The sequence below is a fragment of the Pinus tabuliformis genome, chromosome J (assembly GCF_031772625.1).
Source record: "Pinus tabuliformis cultivar Carrire ecotype Pingquan chromosome J, CPIR1, whole genome shotgun sequence".
NCBI lineage: Eukaryota > Viridiplantae > Streptophyta > Pinopsida > Pinales > Pinaceae > Pinus > Pinus tabuliformis.
In genome coordinates this window covers 72,435,817-72,457,320 of record NC_142295.1, presented here as the reverse complement: position 1 = coordinate 72,457,320, position 21,504 = coordinate 72,435,817, and positions in this window count along the sequence as shown.

Genomic DNA, 21,504 nt, shown 5'->3' with positions numbered 1-21,504 from the left:
TGCAAATATCAGGCAGTTCACGATCTTCCAGATATCAAAATTCCTGACAACACGATATGCAAATCATGTCAGTTTGGAAAACAAACCAGAACTAACTTTCCAGAGAAAGAAGGATCAGCTAGCATGCCTCTTGAGCTAGTACATACAGATACATGCGGTCCTTTCAAGAAAAGAACACCTCGAGGAGAAGAATACTTGATATTATTCATTGACGATTTCTCCAGGTTTTTCTGGTTAGGACTTATGAAGCACAAAGATGAAGCATTCGAAAAATTCAAATCCTTCAAAGCCTTGGTTGAAAATGAATCAGGTCACAAAATTAAGTGCCTCAGATCCGACAGAGGTGGGGAATTTACTTCAAATGAATTTTTCGATTTCTGTGAAGAACATGGGATAAGAAGAGAATTCTCTACAGCAAGAACTCCTCAACAAAATGGAGTTGTGGAAAGAATGAACAGAACAGTCCAACAAATGGCTCGTGCTATGCTTGATGAGTCAGGAACTCCCGCAACTTTCTGGGGTGAAGCTGCACATGCTGCAGTTGTTATTCTCAACAAAACAAATGTCCGGGTGAACAGCACTCAAACTCCTCATGAGCTCTGGAGTGGTAGGACTCCTTTAGTAAAGCACTTCAAAATCTTTGGGAGCAAATGCTATATCAAGAATACTGATGAGCAGCTTGGCAAACTTGAACCTAGAGAAAATGAAGGCATTCTTCTTGGTTACTCTCCACATAGCAAAGCATACAAATGCTACAATAAAAGACTTGGCAGAATTGTTGACAGCATTGATGTAGTGGTTGATGAGAAGGGATACATTCCTAGGAAAGTACATCATGAAGGCATCGAAGAAGATGAAGGCTACCCCCAACGACAGAATGATGAAGAAGAAGAACCTCAAGAAGAACCAGAGGAGCAAACAAGAATAGAAGAAAAGACTCCATCCAGATATGTTCAGAAGAACCATCTAGAATCTCAGATTATGGGGCAGAAAGAAGCAGGTGTACAAACAAGAAGAATAGTTGCAGAAGCTTCAAGCTATTTGGCATTACTCTTCTCTACTGAACCACAAAATGTGAAAGAGGCATGAAAAGATGAATGTTGGGTGAAAGCAATGGATGAAGAACTTGAGCAGATCGAAAAGAACAACACTTGGGAGCTGGTTCCTAGACCAAAAGATAAGACTGTTATCGGGTCAAAATGGGTCTTCAAAAACAAATTGAATGAAAATGGAGAAGTAATTAGAAACAAAGCCAGACTTGTTTGTAAAGGGTATGCACAGCAAGAAGGAATAGACTTTGAAGAAACCTTTGCTCCTGTTTCAAGACTTGAGGCCATCCAAATGTTCCTTGCTCTCTCAAGTTTTCAAAACTTCAAAGTATTTCAAATGGACGTGAAATCAGCCTTTCTGAATGGAGACTTGGAAGAAGAAGTGTACATTGAACAGCCAGATGGGTTCATTCTTGGAAATGATCCAAATCTTGTATGCAGATTGAAAAAGGCTCTCTATGGTCTCAAACAAGCTCCAAGGGCTTGGTACTACCGTTTGGACAAATATCTTCATCAACAAGGCTTTTCAAAAGGATCGGCAGATAGCAATCTTTATATAAAAGTTGAAAATGACAAATTGCTAATACTTGTTGTGTATGTAGATGACATTATTTTTGGGAGCAATGAAGAAGCTATGAGTCAAAACTTTGCCTTGGTCATGCAGAAAGAATTTGAAATGTCCTTGCTAGGAGAACTGACATATTTCCTTGGTTTGCAAATCCAACAAAAAGAAGGAGGAATCTTTTTATCTCAAACCAAGTATCTCAAACAGATTTTGAAGAAATATGGTATGGAAGATGCAAAACCAGTATGTACACCCAAGGTCACAGGATGTAGCCTCAGTGCAAATGATGAATCTGCAGCAGTACATCAACCAACCTACAGATCTATGATTGGAAGTTTACTTTATTTGACAGGTACCCGCCCAGACATCATGCATGCAGTTGGAATAGTTGGAAAATTTTAGGCAAATCCGAAGGAGACTCATCTTCAGGCAGTGAAGAGAATTTTCAAATATCTTCAAGGGACTCAAAATTATGGCTTATGGTATCCTAGAGATACAGATCTTACACTTCATGCTTATACAGATGCAGATTGGGCCGGAAGCATGGATGACAGGAAAAGCACAAGTGGTGGTGCGTTCTTTATGGGTTCCAGACTGGTATCTTGGTTCAGCAAGAAACAGAGTTCGATTGCCTTGTCTACAGCTGAAGCGGAATATGTTGCTGCTGCATCTTGTTGCACCCAACTCCTTTGGATGATGCAGACTTTGCAGGATTTTCAAATCACTTGTACACCACCAATCCCCATCTTATGTGATAACACAAGTGCAATCAGCGTCTCAAAGAATCATGTTATGCATTCAAAAACCAAGCACATACCAATCAAGTATCATTTTCTCTGGGAACAAGTGCTTGAACAGAAGGTCAAGTTGGAGTATGTTCCTTCTAAGGAACAAGTTGTTGATATTCTCACCAAACCATTGCCCAGGGACACTTTTGAATACCTCAGGAAAAAGCTGGGGGTTGTTGATGCATCATCTTATTGCTGAACCTCTTCTGATTGATGGTACAGGTTCAGGGGGAGCATATAATGCATTGTTGGCATTATGGAGGATGTGCAGAAGGAGATCTTGGAAGTAGCTGCAATATGTCTCTATCTCTTTCATGGTGGATTATGGTTCTTCGTTGCATATCTGGTTCATATTCAGGGGGAGCATGTTCTTAGGGGGAGCATAACCCTTTGCCCTTGATGTCAAAGGGGGAGAATGAAGCTAAAGCTTTGAGGTTGCCATCAAGTCCAAAGGGGGAGATTGTTGGCATTATGGCTAAAGTGTTGTCCTTGATGGCAACCCATTCAGGTGATAGATCACAGTACTTCAAGTCAGCAGCAGAGATTGATGATCAGCTATCAAATATTGAAGAAAATAAGGGGTACGCAGGTACACCTTGCATAAGGTGCGTACACGCAGGTCAGTGTTACATAAAGTGCGTACATACCCGCAGTTATCCCGTTCAGGAGGTGCGTACCCCCAGTGCACACATTTCAAGGCAAAGAAATTCACATGTGGGGTTTTCTTATGTTTTACTCTTGGTATTTAGCCGACGGTATTGTGTTATTATGGTGTCGGCTCGTGGTATTGATCCATGTTTTAAGGAAGAGCTTTCCTATATAAAGCAAAGGAGATCATTTGGCTTGAGCATGTTTTTGGTTGAATATCTTATGAGGGCTAGATCTGGTCTAGATCTAAAGAAGGCGAATCTACTGATGGACCGAGATCTCTTCGGCGCATGTTCAGATCTGTAGATCTGACTGTCTGGGTTATTTCTGAAGTCTTGAAATCATCTATGCCCGAAGGTACGCAGGTACAGTGAGAGAAAAGTGCGTACATACGCAGGAACGAAGCGTTTCAGGTGCGCCGGTACGCAGGCACAGAAGGGTTTCAGGTGCGCCGGTACGCAGGCACAGAAGGATTTCAAGTGCGCCGGTATGCAGGCACAGAAGGGTTGCAGGTGCGGAGGTCCGCAGGCAGTTCAATGGACTCAGAGCGAGGTACGCAGGCTAGCAGTTGAGCAGGGTGCGTACATAAGCAGGCTAGCAGTTGAGCAGGATGCGTACTGTAAGCAGGCAAGCAGTTGAGCAGGGTGAGTACTGTAAGCAGGCCAGCAGTTGAGCAGGGTGCTTACGTAAGCAGGCGAGCAGTTGAGCAGGGTGCTTACTTCTCTTAAAATCTTTGTTTATCATTGTTGTGTTCTGGGTTTGGTCCTATTATTGTTGATCTGGTTACTACAGTTGACTGGGTGATTCTCTTATACTTGATGATTATTTGATGCTTATGGATCCAGTTTGAAAATTTATGAAAAGTGGTCCTTGTAAGAAAAGAAGTAGGGGGTTGTAGCTCCCTTCCAGGAGAGACTGGAAAACGAGAGAGAGAGTTGTAGCTCTCTGCAGGTTGCAGCCTGCGTACTGGTAAAGGACTGCACCAGTACAAAACCATTGTAAAAGGAGTTTCTAATTTGAAAGAAGATAGAGACATATTGCAGCAGGTGGTTTTCACCCACATTGGGTTTCCACCTTACATCTTGTGTTCTTTGGTGTGACTATCTGTTTTCTTTTGTTCATGCTCATTATTTTATGGTACTGACATGCAAAAACAATTCAAAGAACAAATAAAGAAGATTTATTAAAAGAATTAGATAATACGGATTCACCCCCCCTCTCAGTATTATTTCCAACAGTCCTTTCCATAGAGAACTTGCTTTAGAGAAATTTCCTTCAATTTTTCCCATCAATCCTTGGATTTTACTTGCTTCATGCCTTAGATTATGTGAACTAATTTTCACAAAGAGAAATTTGAATTGGTGCTTGAAAGAGGCTGAATGCCTCTTATATATACTGCTTGAAAGAGGCTGAATGCCTCTTATATATACTTCTTGTTGGTTGAATGGATGCCTCTTAGAGGTTGGGATGACTTGACTAGGATAAGGCCAACTTCATCCTTTTGGAGCCTAAAAAATTAATTTTTACAAATTAATTTTTCTTCTTTTTCAACCGCCATGAAGAACATGCTTACAAAGTACTTTAAAGGCTAAAATATACATTTGAAGATTGCCCATAGTTGAAAATTCAATGTCTATTCCTATAGGTATAAAGTTATATACAAACTAGTGTCCCAAGACGTAGGAAGAAGAAGAGGACATATACCATGTTGCATATGCCAATGTAGTTGGAATATTAATGTATATAGTGGCCTATATTAGACTAGAGATTACACATGAACTGGGAGTATTGAGCAAGTATATGTAAAAACTAGCGAGGGAGCATTGGACAAAAATAAATAGGGTTTTAGGTATTTTCATAGCACTACTAGATATGGATCATGCTACTAAGAAAGACTGGGATTGGAAAAAGTGTTGGACATAAATGGATTTGTTGATGTAGACTGGGTTGGAGATCTGGATCACAAAAGATCTATAAGTGGGTATGTGTTTAACCTATTTGGACAAGAAATTAGTTGGATGAGTAAAAGACAATATGTAGTGACACTCTCAACTACAAAAGTTTAATACATGGCAACCACTCATGCAAGAAAGGAAGTAGTATGGTTACGGAGATTGTGTTCAAGTATTACATCAGTACAGCAAGCTATAAGGATATATTGTGACAGTCATAGTGCAATCTTCCTAGAAAAGAACCCAATTTATCATTCAAAAGAAAATCATATTGATGTTGAGTAGCACTTCATGAGAGATATGATTAAAGACAAGAAGGTGTCGCTAGAAAAAGTGGAGAATTTGAAGAATGTTACAAACTCATTGACAAAATCTGTGAGCACCAAGAATTTCTTTTGGTGTAGAGAAACAATGGGCATTATTGCCCTATATTTTCGATCATGTACTCTTGTTACCCCCTATGTGCAAAGAGGGGAGAATGTTGGTTATGTGTTATATTCTTTTCATGATTATCCTCACACATTGTAGAAATGTGTGACACGCAGTGAAAGGTCACTAGGGTAATTTTTTGGAGTAGTTTTTGCATCTATTTTTGGCAGTTTTCGACACATTTTTTGTTAAAAGTGGTTTTGTGGTGCATGGTGGTTTTGTAATTTTAGTTAAGGAACTATGGTTGTATACTAATCCAAGGTAAATGGATTGGCAATTCATCGATGTTGCTGGATGTGACACGCAGTGAAAGGTCACTAGGGTAATTTTTTGGAGCAGTTTTTTCATCTATTTTTGGCGGTTTTCGACACCATTTTTGTTAAAAGTGGTTTTGTGGTGCATGGTGGTTTTGTAATTTTAGTTAAGGAACTATGTTTGTATTCTAATCCAAGGTAAATGGATTGGTGATTCATCGATGTCGCGAGATGTGACGCACAGTGAAAGGTCACTAGAGTAATTTTTTGGAGCAGTTTTTGCATCTATTTTTGGCGGTTTTCGACACATTTTTTGTTAAAGGGGGTTTTGTGGTGCATGGTGGTTTTGTAATTTTAGTTAAGGAACTATGGTTGTATACTAATCCAAGGTAAATGGATTTGTGATTCATCGATGTCACGGGATATATATTATATTGTAGTAATGTACATAAGAATATATATATATATATATATATTATATATATATATAGATAGAGAGAGAGAGAGAGAGAGAGAGAGAGAGAGAGAGAGAGAGAGAATTGTAGTAATGTACATAAGAATAGATATATATATATATATAGAGAGAGAGAGAGAGAGAGAATTGTAGTAATGTACATAAGAATATATATATATATATATATAGAGAGAGAGAGAGAGAGAGAGAGAGAGAGAATTGTAGTAATGTACATAAGAATAGATATATATATATATAGAGAGAGAGAGAGACACACAGAGAGAGAGAGAGAATTGTAGTAATGTACATAAGAATAGATATATATATATAGAGAGAGAGAGAGAGAGACAGAGAGAGAGAGAGAGAATTGTAGTAATGTACATAAGAATAGATATATATATATAGAGAGAGAGAGAGAGAAATTTAATGGTTTTCCAAGTTTTTGAGTTTTTAGGATAAATTGTTTGTGTTAATTTGTGGTTTTTCCAATGTAAATGGATTGGAAATTCATCAATGTCGTGGGATATATATTATATTGTAGTAATGTACATAAGAATTTGTGGTTTTTCCATTGCATCTATTCTGTTTTAATTAAGAATCTATTTGCAACAGTTAATTGTTATAACCTACACTATGCGAAAAGAAAACAATAAGAGGAGGAAGGTTAGGTATGTGTTATATTTTTTGAATGAATATCCCCACGAGTTGTAAAATGTGCAATGTATAACAGGGGGCAAACACCTCCTTGAAATTGTTTTGTGCAATATTTATATTCGTTTTTGGCAATTTTTAGCACACGGTTTTTGCTAAATGTAGTTTGTGGCGTAGGGTGATTTTTCCATGATTTTGTAGCTGAAGTTAAGGAACTATGATTGTATGCTAATCTAGGGTTAATGGATAGGTAGTTCATAGATATTGCAGGATATATATTATATTGTTATTTTATAGAAATATATATATATATATATATATTTTCTCTCTCTCTCTCTCTCTCTCTCTCTCTCTCTCTCTCTATATATATATATATATATATATATATATATATATATATATATTGAAAAACCTTATCGTTTTTCCCCATTTTGAGCTATAGGATAAAATATTTGTGTTAATGTGTGTGTTTTCCATTGCATCTTTTCTATTTTATTAAGAATCTATTTGCGACAATCAATTATATAGGACTAAAAAATACATGTAGTAGTACAAAATGAAAATTTTCTAACTAGAAAAGCAACGAAATCATCTATGTTGGGAAATTCAATTTCTTAAATTGCTTTCATTAAATTATCAACCAGGGATACTCATAAGCTTGTGATGATGTCGACAAAATATATGCAGGAATAGGCAACTGACTCTAAGCTAAGTAAACTTGGTTGTTGTAGGAAAGAAAACATTAAGCTCCCTTATAGGAGGTCCTTCCATAATTTTTCACAAGACCTATCAACAATCAAAATTATCAAGTATTCCTAATGAAAATAGTAAAGCATATAAACCTATAGAAAGAATTAACATGAGTTACATGACTTAGTTGTTGTAGGCAAGAAAACACTAGGCTCCCTTATAGGAGGTATCTTCGTAATGTTTCACAAGACCTATCAACAATCAAGATTATAATACAACATATAAATCTAACCAATATTCGCAATTGTTTGTAATGAAATAAAATGCTTCCTTGATCCATTTGGAGTGAGCTCAATTCTCCTAAGAGAAAAGTGACAAACTATAGCATAACTTCATACACTGCATTAAAGAAATTTACATCTAAAACTATAGAATGGAAATTTATGTATAAAGAAACTTTATTCTATTCCATCATAAGTTGGATACATGCTTCAAGAGTCCTCCCATTTTGAATGGAGGGGGCACTCCTATTTATACATAAACTTGAGATAACTAACAAAAATTTGAGATCCACAAATCTCTCCTAGATTCAAAAAATGTCTCATGTGATTACAACCATGTGCTAACACTTAGCAAGTAACATCTCTACAAATCCTCTCACAAATCTCTAATATATTTGATAATAAATCTTATCAAAAATTCCATGATTCTTTGACATAAAATATTCTTGAAGGAATCTCCCAAATCTTCATCAAATCATCAAGGGGTTGAAGAAGAAATTTGAATTTGAGATTTGGTGGTCAAATATGAATTTGTTGGAGTCTTCAAATACACCTACAAACATCATTAAACTCATCCCACTTTCATATATAAGTGAAAACATGTTATTTTTCCAATATTTAATCATAAATTCAATCAAAAACACTAAAACAAATGCATTGGAAAATAATACGTCTAAACCCAATGTAAGCGTGAAAATATTTTAATGTAAGGGTATGGGAAAGAGAAATATGGTTTAAAAGTGAAGTGAAAGTGAAGTGAAATGTTGGTAAAAATATGTTATTTGATTGACCCAACAATGTATATAAACAACTATTTTTGGAGTGGCCACACTAGTGAAATATTTGTAGTGTAGTGTGACTATATTTTATTTGCATTTAGCTTAGTCATTCATTGGTTGATTTGAATTTTCAACTTGCAGTGTATTTAGTAGTTGAATTTATCATGAATTACTATCAACTTGTAATAGATTTAGTAATTTAATCCGTTATTCGTTACCACCAATTTGTAGTATATTTTTAGTTTAATGGATTTTTTATTATAGTCATTTTCTAGTTTAACGAACTATTAATTACCATCAATTTGTAGAATATTTACTAAATTAATGAGTCATTATTTCCCACCTATTTGTAGTATATTTATTCGTGATATTTATTATTGTTCTATATTTATTATAAGTTTAGTAATTTCATCATTATTATATTTATTATTAATTTGTTATTTGCATAATTATTCCATTAATATATGGTTTTTTTGTGGGCAAATAAAAAAATGTATACTAGAAAAAATATTGTACATAGGTTACATGCAAAAGTCCATGGTGAGTCTTGGCTCTGAGGCCCCACTGATAAGAGCTTGAAGAGGCCCATCTGCCCCAGAAAGGGGAAACCAGATGGTTTGTTAAGGAGGTAAAGGTCTAATATACATTCATTGTCCAAGAAAAAATAAAAAATAGAAACAGGTTATAGAAGTTTTCTATCAAAATTATTATAAATGCAATGGGCCATTCATGTACTATTATGAGAACAAAGTAAAACATAAACAAGTAGAGTGAACTAGTGAAACTGCTCATGTTGGGTGCTTTCCCTTTGAGCCTGAAAGAGCTGATGTCACTTGACTGGGACCAATTTTTGCATTTCTCATAGTGCTAGAGGGACTTGTGTCTAGCATTTCCTCCATAATTAAGTAACCACAGGAGCTTGGGCATGGATGAGAGGGTACTTTGTTTATGATTTGAACATCATTGATGTAGAGTAGTAGCTGGCTACTCTCCTTGACAATGGATTGTTTATTTGGAGGATCATAGTTAGACGATCCCTTTCCACACCCATCTCTAGCCAGGATGATGGAGGTAGAAGGAGAGCTAGGCTGTTGAGAAGGATTCTGGCCTGGGGCAATTTCTAGAAAGCTTGAAGATGTGGAGGTTGCAGGCACAGGAGGAAAATCTATGCCAATGGTTATGGGGAGGTGGTAGAGCGAGGTTTAGATATGGATAGTGTATGCATTTGATTATGCAACCCTTCTTTCTACTCCATTGTGTGCGCATTCCAAGTTCCAGAGATGACGCGCAAGTAAATTCCTGACTTCCTAGTGCCCATCTCTAAGTCTTCTACGCTCCTCCACCTCCATGGTGGCAACACTATGTCGGATGTGCTCAGGAATGTCTAGATCAAATAATATCATGTCATCTCCCAGCTATTAGCACTCTATAATTTTCCTAGGCTGAGGAAGAAAACTACAAAGGTAACCACAACCACTTTTAAACTTGGGATCTAGCCCTTCCAGCTTCAGAGAGGGATCTCTCTATATGATTTAATTTCTTCTTTCTAGATTTAGGCTAGATATCAATGTTTGAGGTGGGTTTTTCAAAATTTTGGTTGAAAGATGATGGAAAAGTTCATCCGGAATGGAGTCATAAACTTTTGGGTAATCAATTACAAATTGACAGAGTAGCTGTAACAGGGAAGGGTAGGAAAACTCTTAGATTTTAAGATATTTATGGTGTGGATGAGATGAAAATGTAGAAGAGCAATTAAATATAAAGCATATTGTGAGGAAAACATTAAGATTGTTTAAAACAATCCAAAGCATAGTACATTTATGTAAATTCAACTCTTAATCTTCTTGCAACAATCAGGAAGGGAAATTCATATGGAAACTGAGAAAAAGGAACAATTTAACATAAGAGAACACATCACCATTTGTTTGATACAAGAATCCTGGAACAAAACTTCCTCTGTATTTCTGTAAATTGATCACTTTGAGTACAATCCACGGCTTACATCAATATATAACTCTTTTCTTCATACATGTTCCAACCCTTACTAAGTCTTATTACAAAATATATATAGAATTTCTATTAGACTAACTTTGGATTCCAAAAACGAATTTATTACAAAATAATATCTAACAAAGATATAGATATTTCTGGAAAAAAAAAAGAAAGGAATTCCACACAAATTCAGTTGTTCTATTGAATCTTTGAAGGAGATATGTTGTTGACTGTAGCTATTTTCTGGGCCCTTCTATTTGTCTTGTTGCCAAAATTGTAGGTCTTCTATTTGTGTGTATTCGAACAATTCTAGTAATTGGTCCTATCGCTCTTCACCCAAGATAGAAAAATTTACCATGTTTCTGAATCTTTCATCTACCTCTGTGTAGGTTTGGAAATTTGGCTTGTTTAGAAACAAGTGATGAATCTCATGTTGAATGTTGAGATCAAATTGTAGGCCTTCCAAGAAATCTTATCCACTGATAGCTCCCTTTTCCTTTGCAAATTTAGATGTATCTGCAGCTATGTTGCATAATTGGTCTTGGTAATTTTCTAATGGAATCAATTTTCCATTAAAATTTCTTAAAGTTGGAAGTCCTTTCTCCTACAAAAAATAAAACTTCTTGTTAAATATTTTGACATGTAGTTCCAAACTGCACCATAAGATTATTTGTAGTCAATATTCTTTTGACTTCCATTATTGTCTTTGTCCTATCCTGAATATTTAGCTCTTCAAGCTCATCTCTAGTCTTGGAGTTTAGCATTCTTATAATTTTTTGTGCTTCTTCTGGCCTGTGTTCAATATCAACTTTGGTTTTTTCAACTGTTGCTTTAACTCTCTGTACCAGTTCTTCTTGTTCAAAAATAATTTGAATAGATGGCCACAACTTTGTAACATTTTCATTGATATTGTGCCAAATGATGCGTTTGGCTTCTGCTAACTTCTGAATTATGAGGGATTGATCCTCATACTTTTGAATCTACTACATTAATTTGAAATTCTTTCGTACTTCTGCCAACTATGCATTGTCTACTTTGATCTTGCTCTCCTCCATCTTGGTGAGTACTTCTGTTAATTTCTCCATTTCCTTATTTGTCAATGCAAATTCTCCTAAAGATTGAGCTAGATTTTCCAAGGAATTTGAAGTTGATGCTTGCGTTTTTTGTTGTGTTGAAATACCTACTGACGATGTACCTAATGTTGATGTTCCTATTGTTGATGTTCCTACTGCTTCCCATTGCTCTTTTTCCTTCAGTAGTGCTTCCATGTCTTGTTCCATTTTCTATATTTGAACATTTTGTTCCGCTACTATTGTGAACATCTTTTCTTTCTCCTTCTCCGGAATGATGACTTCCTTAGCCTGAGGGTGTTATGTAGTTGGGAGCTTAAGTTGTTTCCCAAGGGCTTGAATATATGCATTCTTGTTCTTGATTATCTCCTCAGCTGCCTTGACATCACTAGGATCATATCCTAGTTTAATAACTAAATCTTCTAAAGTCTTAATCTTGGTGTCTTTGGCCAAAGAAGACATTCTTTCAATATTCAACTGTGAGTGCATATTATTTAAAGAGGTCTGCAATTTAGAAGAAGCCATGGCTGAGCTGGTTAGTGTCGAGTAAATCATCTCACCTACTTTCTTATGCAAATCGATCTAATTGATTGCATGAACCTTCTTAGTATCAACTAAAAATATGGAGGCCTTATAATATTTAATACTTCTGGGGGCTATCACTGTAGGTTCCAAAAAGGCCATTTGAAACTACCACTTTTTAGAGTCAAATGCAGACAACACTATATGTTGAGTAGTGGCAGTTTGCTTCCAAAACTTTGAATATGTTGAAGCTTTTAAAGATTCATTCTTCAACTTGATCTCCCTATACCTTATAAAAATGCTCTACTTTGGTGGAATCTGAGAGGTAGAAGAGATAGGAGACTCAGTTGTCTCCTCTACATATGGGAAATAAGTGGTAGGAGTGCCTATCAAAACCATAGTAGTTTGCTCATGTGAATCCTTTTCTTCTGAAGATTCTTCTTGAATAGTGATTACTTGAGGATCAGTCTTACTATCAGACTTGGTAGTGGTCTGTGGATCCTTCTTTCTTCTCTTGAACACAAGGAAATCTACAGCCTGAGCTTCTGAATCTGTAGGGGACATACTTTCCCTTGGCCTCTTGATTTATTTGTCTTTAGGAATAGGAGTTTGCAAAGAAGATTGACTGACTAACTGCTCTTCAGCCTCCTGTAATGTGTTTTTTGTCCACTTCTCTTGGTTAGCATATTGCTCTATCTCTGGCCTAGGTGTATGTGCATATGGAGTGCTCTTTTGTTCAACCCTCAGCTTCAAAATTATCCCTAAAGGATCATAAGGCCGTGTGAAGCTTGGTTTGAATGTCATCTATTTTAAGTTTCCTCCACTTCCTTTATTGTTGCTCTGGTATTTATAATATAGGGACTTACATGTGCCTTTAGTTTAAATTGTGCCTTCTTCTTATTTAATACAAAGTGTAATTCATCTATGTTCAACATATGTATAGCATATTCTAAGGCAAAAATTCTCACTAGTAATATGTAGGGAGGAAGCTCACACCCATAGATCCTGATTTCTATATAGTTCTAGTATAAATACCAGTCTCCAACCTTTGACTACTCTGAAAGGTGAAAAACCTTCTTGATTTATGGTGAAATTTTTGGTATGACATCACTTCATAGTAAACATAAGGATGTATGAAGAAACTTATCTACAAAATCAATATATGTATACTCTTCTGAGTTTCTTCTAACTAGAGAAGTCCAATGAATAACTGATAATGGGGTACCCTGCTCATCCATCTTCTGCAATTGAAACTTGAACCTGTCTGCCTAGTAAAATAACATTAGATAAACTAAAATTGATTGATGTTTGAACACACCTTCAACTTTAAACTTTAGAAATTGTTCATGTATGATATCCGATAGAAATTGATTGTAATTGAACAGAACTGAAGGCTTCTAACCAACTGCAAATACTAATAAAAATCCTAAAACTACCTCATCAACCCATTGGTCTATATGATAACCTAATAAATGAGTAACCATAGAAATGACTTGTCTTGACATTTCTAGGAAAATAGAAACAGAGTATGGGGTATTTTTCCTAGGCAACTCAGAATTTTTGGGTAGAAAACATTTGAAAATGTGGGCTCTCTAGGGGAAGGTAAGTTTCTTATATATTTCCATTAGTGCATCAATGGAAAATGGATGCAGAGAGGCCTGAGGATTTATCTGTAAGGCTTGGAAAATGCTCTTTGGGGAAATGGAAAAGAGGACCTCATTGTTCTGGGCAATTACTGCTTTTTGGCTGGGGAGGTATCTGAGATGACACTAGGTAGAGAATTCAGGGAAAAAATGAGTTTGAGGAAAGGTAAACTGAGGAAGAAAATATTCCCAGATGCTTAAATCATCACTCTAATCTAAGTATTTTTTCTTTGCCCAATTATGGAGCTCATATAGATCAAATTCGCACTGGGTTTCAGCTATTTTGTATTGGGTATCAATCAAGGGAGTTTTATCTAGATCAGGGATAGGGGGTACCATGGGATCCTCCTCGGGCATCTTTCCTTTTCCCTTATGTGATGACATTTTGAATTACACAGGAGAAATGGAGGAACAAAGCTACCATAATGTTTGTTTAACTGAAATTGCAAAGAGAGATGGCTTGCAGATGGCACTGGTAACTTCAAAATGATTCGAGATTGACCTGCACAATTCAAATAAGTGTTGAAAGGGAAAATTTACAGGTTTATGAGGGATTTTTATAACGGAATTCATAGGCATTGTAATGGAAATATTACCATTTTGGGAGTAGGGTATTAATTAGGAACAGATCGTTTGGCAGGAGGGATTTAATGTCTAACATTCATTTGCAATTTGGCGGGTGATTTGAAAGGTAACATTCGAGTGACGTGGAGTGGAGGTGACATGGATGGTGGGATGGACAACAGGTGGGCGTACGTGAATGGAGGGATGGAGGACAAGTGGATGTGAGGGAATGGTGCAAAGGTGAGATAGCAAAGGGAGGAGTGTGATGGTTGTTTTTGAGGGGGGGTAGGTACTTTATGGTTTTTGGGAAGGGGGTCCCAAAATGGCTGAAGGGACGCCACATCTTGACAAGTGGTATTCGAAAAACTTCTTTTTGAACCCCCCCCCGATTAAACATCAATAGTACGGGGGTGGGGGGGGGGTCTGAAATTCATCCCCTACCTTTGATCCAGGATGGGGTGATCTCTGCCTTTGTTTCTCCCTCGAGCTTTTTCACAAGCCAACAAAATGCCAAATCAACTATATTTATTTACAATATAATAATTAATCCTATAACGCATCCAGTCATTTTGGGAATTTTCTGATGGAGTGTGAAGATAGGTTTTTGATGCTCTCTAAAGAAGAATTGTACGTGAAGAGGGTCAAAATCACCATGGCCTCTCTGGGAACCCTTGTAGACAGCCATATTCTGAGATGGACTACCAGAAGCACCATCTTTTTTCTCCTTAACAGATCAGTCCTCTCCATCGCGCCAGTATCGATCACCTGGCTCAGAATATACTTAAGAAATCTACCACATGCCCTCGCAACAAAGCTTCGATCTGTATTTGAAGTATTCAATAGGATATATCTGGTCTTTTGGAGATCGGACACGTAGTGGCCTCTGGATCAGTTTACCTTTGCAGGATTTTATGTCAAGCAATAGGCATACCGATCGTTGCTCGCAGAAGTGGGTTCGACCATTAGATCCATTGATGGGACCCAGGAATCTCTTCAGCCCGTCCATGCAGCAGATCAACTCCACTTTCAATGGGATCTGGCAGTGCCCTTCGCATCGCTCTGTCGTAGAGGTGAGTCAGCCTCCGATCCAATCGCATGGAATATTTTCATGACAATGGAGGACGGATCTGCTTTGAAGAAGGCTTGATTCAAGGACAGAGAACTCACTGGATCCAAGGGCAACAGTCATATGCTAGATCTGGCATCAACAACAGAATCACAATCCTCAACAGAACCTTCAACCTTGCACACAGAAGCAGTAAGCGCAATCGATCGAGAGTTTTCTCGACAGGCTCTTGGGAATTTCTGGGTCTCAATGAATCCTCCCACGCATCAGAAAGCAGATCCATATCCAGATCCGGAACTTGTAGATCTTCAACCATCGAATTTGAAACTGCATAACCCTATTCAAAATATTTCAAGCCTTCAAATGGAAAAGCAACATTGATCTAGTTCCATGCTTCCCAAAAAGTGACCCACCTAAAGCTAAATATCTGGGATAAGCTCAGCATTCCCCTGAATAAACAGAAATTGGTCTACGATGGCAGGACAATGCAGAACAAATGATTTCTTCAAGAATACAATGTCTCTCCATTATCCATCATCATCCTAAACCTGAGACTGCGGGGCGGATCTGTTGGATCAAGAAAAACAAAGAGCACTGGGGGAATGACAGGATCCAGTCTTCCTAAAGATACAACACCAAATCAAGGGCATAATAACATAGGTCTTTCTTTCAAAGAAATCCTTAAAGGAAAACAGGTAGCAATAATTACTCTAGATCAAACACATAATACCCCTAGGCCCTATATTGTGGAACAATTGAATCAAGTGCCAGAGTTGAATATAGACTTATCAAAAACAAATGATATGTGTTCCATCTATGAATCCCTAGCATTTGTATGTAGATTCAATAGCTTCTAGCCAAAACCAATGGATCTATTCCACTGGATCCTCACAAATTGGGATCTAAATTGTGAGATTCATCTATGTTCAAAAGGATTCTTCATAGTAAAGTTTTCATCATCAGAAATATGAGACTATGTATTACATGAAGGACCATGGGTTCGAGGATCTACAGGACTATGGTTTCCAGAATATCATGCAAACACAATGATAGTATCAAGAATGTCGGTTTGGGTTGGGCTACACAATCTTCCCCTTCACTTTTGGCATCAAAAAGTCCTAAAAGGTATTGGGAATCTCTTAGGGAGATACATCAAGATAGATACACAAATAATTGAAGAAAGAATCTACACTTTATGTGTCGAGGTGGACCTCAACAAAGGCTTGTTGGATCACATACAATTAACACACAACAAGTAGAGATGGACGCAATATCTAGATTTTGAAAACACGACATTTAGATGCTGAATATGCCGACAAACAGGACACCTACAAAATACGTGTCCTGATGTAAAGAGAGAGACACGAAGGAAGAAGAAACTAGGAAAGTAGCCCAAAGGTTGGAAATTTCCTCTGCCATAAGAGGAAGAGGAAGAAGAAGAATTGGAACCCCCTTCAAATGAAGGAAATCAAAGTATACCAGAAAATATAGAAAAGGAGGATACAAACGATGTTGGGACAGGCATACCTATTCCCATAGTGCAACTGGAGAAGTTTCTTGAAACAATAGATTTGGGGGGTACCAAGCGCCATCATGCTTCAGAAAGCTCAGATTCAGAAAAAAATAAAATCCAAGAATGGAAGAAGACAATCAACTAGCTATCATATCTTCCACGCCATCACAAGGTGAATGGTGGAAAGTTGAAAAGAAGAAGTGGAGAAAAGTATAACTTTTCCTCCTTTTACTAGTTTGTTCATGGTTTTATGATCACTAGTCATTGACTGGCTTGATGGAATGCTTCTGCATCTACAACATGTAATTTTGTTTTCATTAATAAAATTACAATTTTTTCCTGGGAAAAAAAAACAACTAATCCTTGATTAATTAACATAAGAGGATTAATAATAACATAAAAATAATTACAATGGAATTTAAACAAGCGCGCCTTTTTTTTTTGTAAGTTGCGGTGTTGCTCTTCTTTTTCTATTACTTTAAATCAAAAACAAAACAGTATATATTTGGTTGACTTCAACTTGCCCTCTTGGGGAAACCGAGTTTTTCAGCCACCTAAAGTTCTTAATAGCCGACCAAAAATAGAAGTTCCAGATTCTGATTATCCATGCTAAATAAACTAAACAGTCTTGCAAATTTCTAATTCTACTTGTATGTATATATCAATTTTCCTCATCTAATATTTGAAGCAAACTATAATTATCTATATTATGCAGCTTCATCAAAATTAATACATATCTATACTCAAACAGCTTCTGCCGCTGGTCGCTGGTTTGTGTCCCTGTTTACACCCTGTTGTCCTTCCCTTATCATTTGCTGAATCTCCTCAAGCTTCTTTTCTTGCATCTCCAATGTAATCTGAATAATCCTCAGCTCCCTCCTTAGGTTAGGGACTCCTTGCGCCAGTTCTGCCATCTCTGTTGCAGCTTCTTCCAAGGCTTTAGCCAACAATCTCTTCATCACCCAGTAGATATGTAGGGACTGCTTAAATAGAGACATTCTGCCTCTAGTATTGCCAGGGTCATGGAGTAAAAACTCCCAATCTTCCATCTCTGAGTCGGAATGAGCCTGAAGCGAATCTTCTTCCATATTCTGGATAATCCTCCTGATTCTTGGGTTAGTGTTCTGACTGTAAGCCCTTTCTGCTTGTTGAATTTTCTTATCTAACGATCTACTTGTTCTTTTGCCAGATCTCCCTCTCTGCCCCTGTCTTCCTCCCCTTTCTCCTCTGTTTCTGTGCTGTCCTCTGCCTCTTCTACTACCTGGTTCCAACCTGCTACCCGCGCCTCTTTCTCCCCTCTGTCTGTCGCGTTGCCTTACCTTTCCCTCCCGCTGTCCTTGCTGCTCTTCACTGGTTTGCTGGGTATCCTAGCCTCCTACAGTTCCACCTCGTTCCTTGCCTTGCCTGCCTTGTTCTTGCAGGTCTTCCTCATCCTCAAAATCGTCATAGATTTCATATATCTCTTCCACTGTTTCTTCCTTCGCTAACGCCTTGCCCTTTCTGTCCCTGTCTTTGTGCTCCGTGGCTTCCAGTTCCTCTATAGCCCTTGCTCTCTTCCTGGTTTCCATAGTGTCCTCAGTAAGGTTTCGGCACAAATTCTCTCTGTAGCGGATCTCCACCACCTTTCCTCCCCTCGCGCTCTGATTTCCAAACAAGTTTCCTCGTCGTCGATCCTTTCGCTGCTGCCCGTTTATAATCCTCCTTGCTCTGATCTGCCTACCTGTCAGCTTAGCCTTCCGCTGCCACCTGTTACTTTGCCTGCTGCCTTTCCTATCAATTATCTTTCTATCCTCATTTCCATTTGTGGACTCTGACATACCGTTTTTTCCCCCTCTCCGATCACTTGAGTTAATTATCTTGCTGTGGGGTGGTTGTTTCTTACCTGTCGTCGCACACTTCTGTTGTAATGTACCTTGCCTGCCCATTATACCACTCCCCCGCCTTGACTGACACTCATTTAATTTCTGGGATTGCCGATCCATCTCACCTGTCCGTTGTACGAATGTTATGATTCTCATTTGTTGCTTGCTCATGATTCTCATTTGTTGCTTGTTCATGGTCATAATTAATAATACCGGCCAGGTCTTCCCATTCTCTGTTGGGTCGCAACATTCTCCATTGATTGTCTATTTTGCTGTTTCGATCCTTACTACCCCAATTCGCAAGGAAGTCTAAACAAGCGCGCCTTTACTTTGGGATTTTATTTCTTTTTTATTTTTCTTTATTTTATTTTTTCTATTTTTCTTTCTTTTCTTTTTTCTATTTTTCTATTTGTCTTCTTTTTCCTATTTTTCATTTATGAGCTAAACAATTTAAAATGAAAAATAACTTTTTACAATATCCCTGTGGGATGAATGACTAAATAACCATATTGGACTACTATATTTATAGGACCCTAACAACAACCAAGGAGCACTAGGAGGGCGCCCACGCCCTCTACTGTCACGATAAGAACAACCTCGCTCTCTAACCATGGCGCTTATTAGAAGAGTTATAAGGCCTAAAGAAGGAGCTTGGACTACAAAAGATATGGGAGTAGAGAGAATCCTGATTTTGTTATGTTCGAGTCGCAACATGGAGGAATAAAGGGAGGGATCATTTAGTAGGTGTAGAGGCATGAAAATGTTCATTAATTGAAGCATTAAGATTGACAAAAGGGAGATCATCAAGTAGATGTTGAGGATTGGAAAGGGATGGGTTGTAATGCCTTGAGGACAAAACACATGGTTCAAAATATTTAAGTAGGCTCGCAAAATGGAAGCGAACGTCATGACAGGTGTGGATGGTGTCCCACCCATTTTATTAGGGCTCGCTTAACTAGGAGACACCCAAATTCGGGTTTCCATTGATATGTGGTTTAGTAGTTGTGTAATCATTATATTTATTACTAGCTTTAGTATTATTTTTATTATTCAACTTTATTCAATCTAAATTTCTATGATCTAAATAATTTATTATGTACTATGAATTTATATAATGTTGTTGTACAATATTGATGTTCATCCACAATTAATGAAACATAAACAATAAATTAATAATGATATACATGTGAATCTCATGGAGATGTAAAGTATATACACATACAAATTTGCATTAAAACATAAAATCAAATACAAACAAATGTCATAATCTCTCTCTCTTTATATTTATATATATTTATATATATATATAATCAAAATAGAAGAATATCTTTTTTGCAACTAATCCACTACCACATAATAAAGTTCATTGATGCATATATATGAAAACATCAAGGGTTATGGTTGCAATTAGGAAATTAGTTACATGTTTTCTAAGTATTTTAAAAGTTATTGTGTAAAACTTCTCTCTCTTTGAAATGTCTACATCCAAGTAATTTATCCTCGTATAGAAGGGGATTTGACCTAAAATATTGACATCTCCATCTTCGAGACATAGTTTCATTAGGATTATAAATAATGAGTAAATCACATCCAATAATGATAGTAGTACACTTGAACTTTATCACGTTCTTTTGAGTTAAGGTCATAGATATTAAAAAAATGTTAGTGTAATTATATTCTAAGTATATTACTGAAATAAAATTGAATGCACTTACCAAGTTAACATTTCAAATATCATATGAGAGCATTGATTAGAAAACATGTTTAGTATCATTGTTATCATTTAGTTGTTCCATGATGACATCAAATCAAAACATAAAATCAGATACAAACAAATGTCATAAAATCAAATTTGCATTAAAACATAAAATCAAATATAAACAAATGTCATAATCTTTCTTTCTCTTTCTCTTTATCTTTATATTTATATTTTTATTTATATATATATATTTTTAGAAGAATATCTTTTTTGCAACTAATCCACTGCCACATAATAAAGTTCATTGATGCATATATATGAAAACGTCAAGGGTTATGGTTGCAATTAGGAAATTAGTTACATGTTTTCTAAGTATTTTAAAAGTTATTGTGTAAAACTTCTCTCTCTTTGAAATGTCTACATCCAAGTAATTTATCCTCATATAGAAGGGGGATTTGACCTAAAATATTGACATCTCCATCTTCGAGACATGGTTTCATTAGGGATTATAAATAATGAGTAAATCACATCCAATAATGATAGTAGTACACTTGAACTTTATCACGTTCTTTTGAGTTAAGGTCATAGATATTAAAAAAATGTTAGTGTAATTATATTCTAAGTATATTACTGAAATAAAATTGAATGCACTTACCAAGTTAACATTTCAAATATCATATGAGAGCATTGATTAGAAAACATGTTTAGCATCATTGTTATCATTTAGTTGTTCCATGATGACATGATTTCTTTTAATGGTTTGCATGTGATTTCATCATGCAAAAATGAAATATATTTTGATAATAAATATTTAAATGTATATAAATGACCATGTTAATATTTAATGGCAATAGAAGGGTAATGAGCAAACAAAGCTTTGTAAAGTGTGTATTAGTTATAACTAATTTGGGTGCCACAAATGAATTTAGATTATGTTTGATAACAATCATTTGAATATCATAAACCAATTTGCAATACCTTATCTATCATTTCAATTGTCAATAATGTTGACAAAATCATTAAGAAACACACA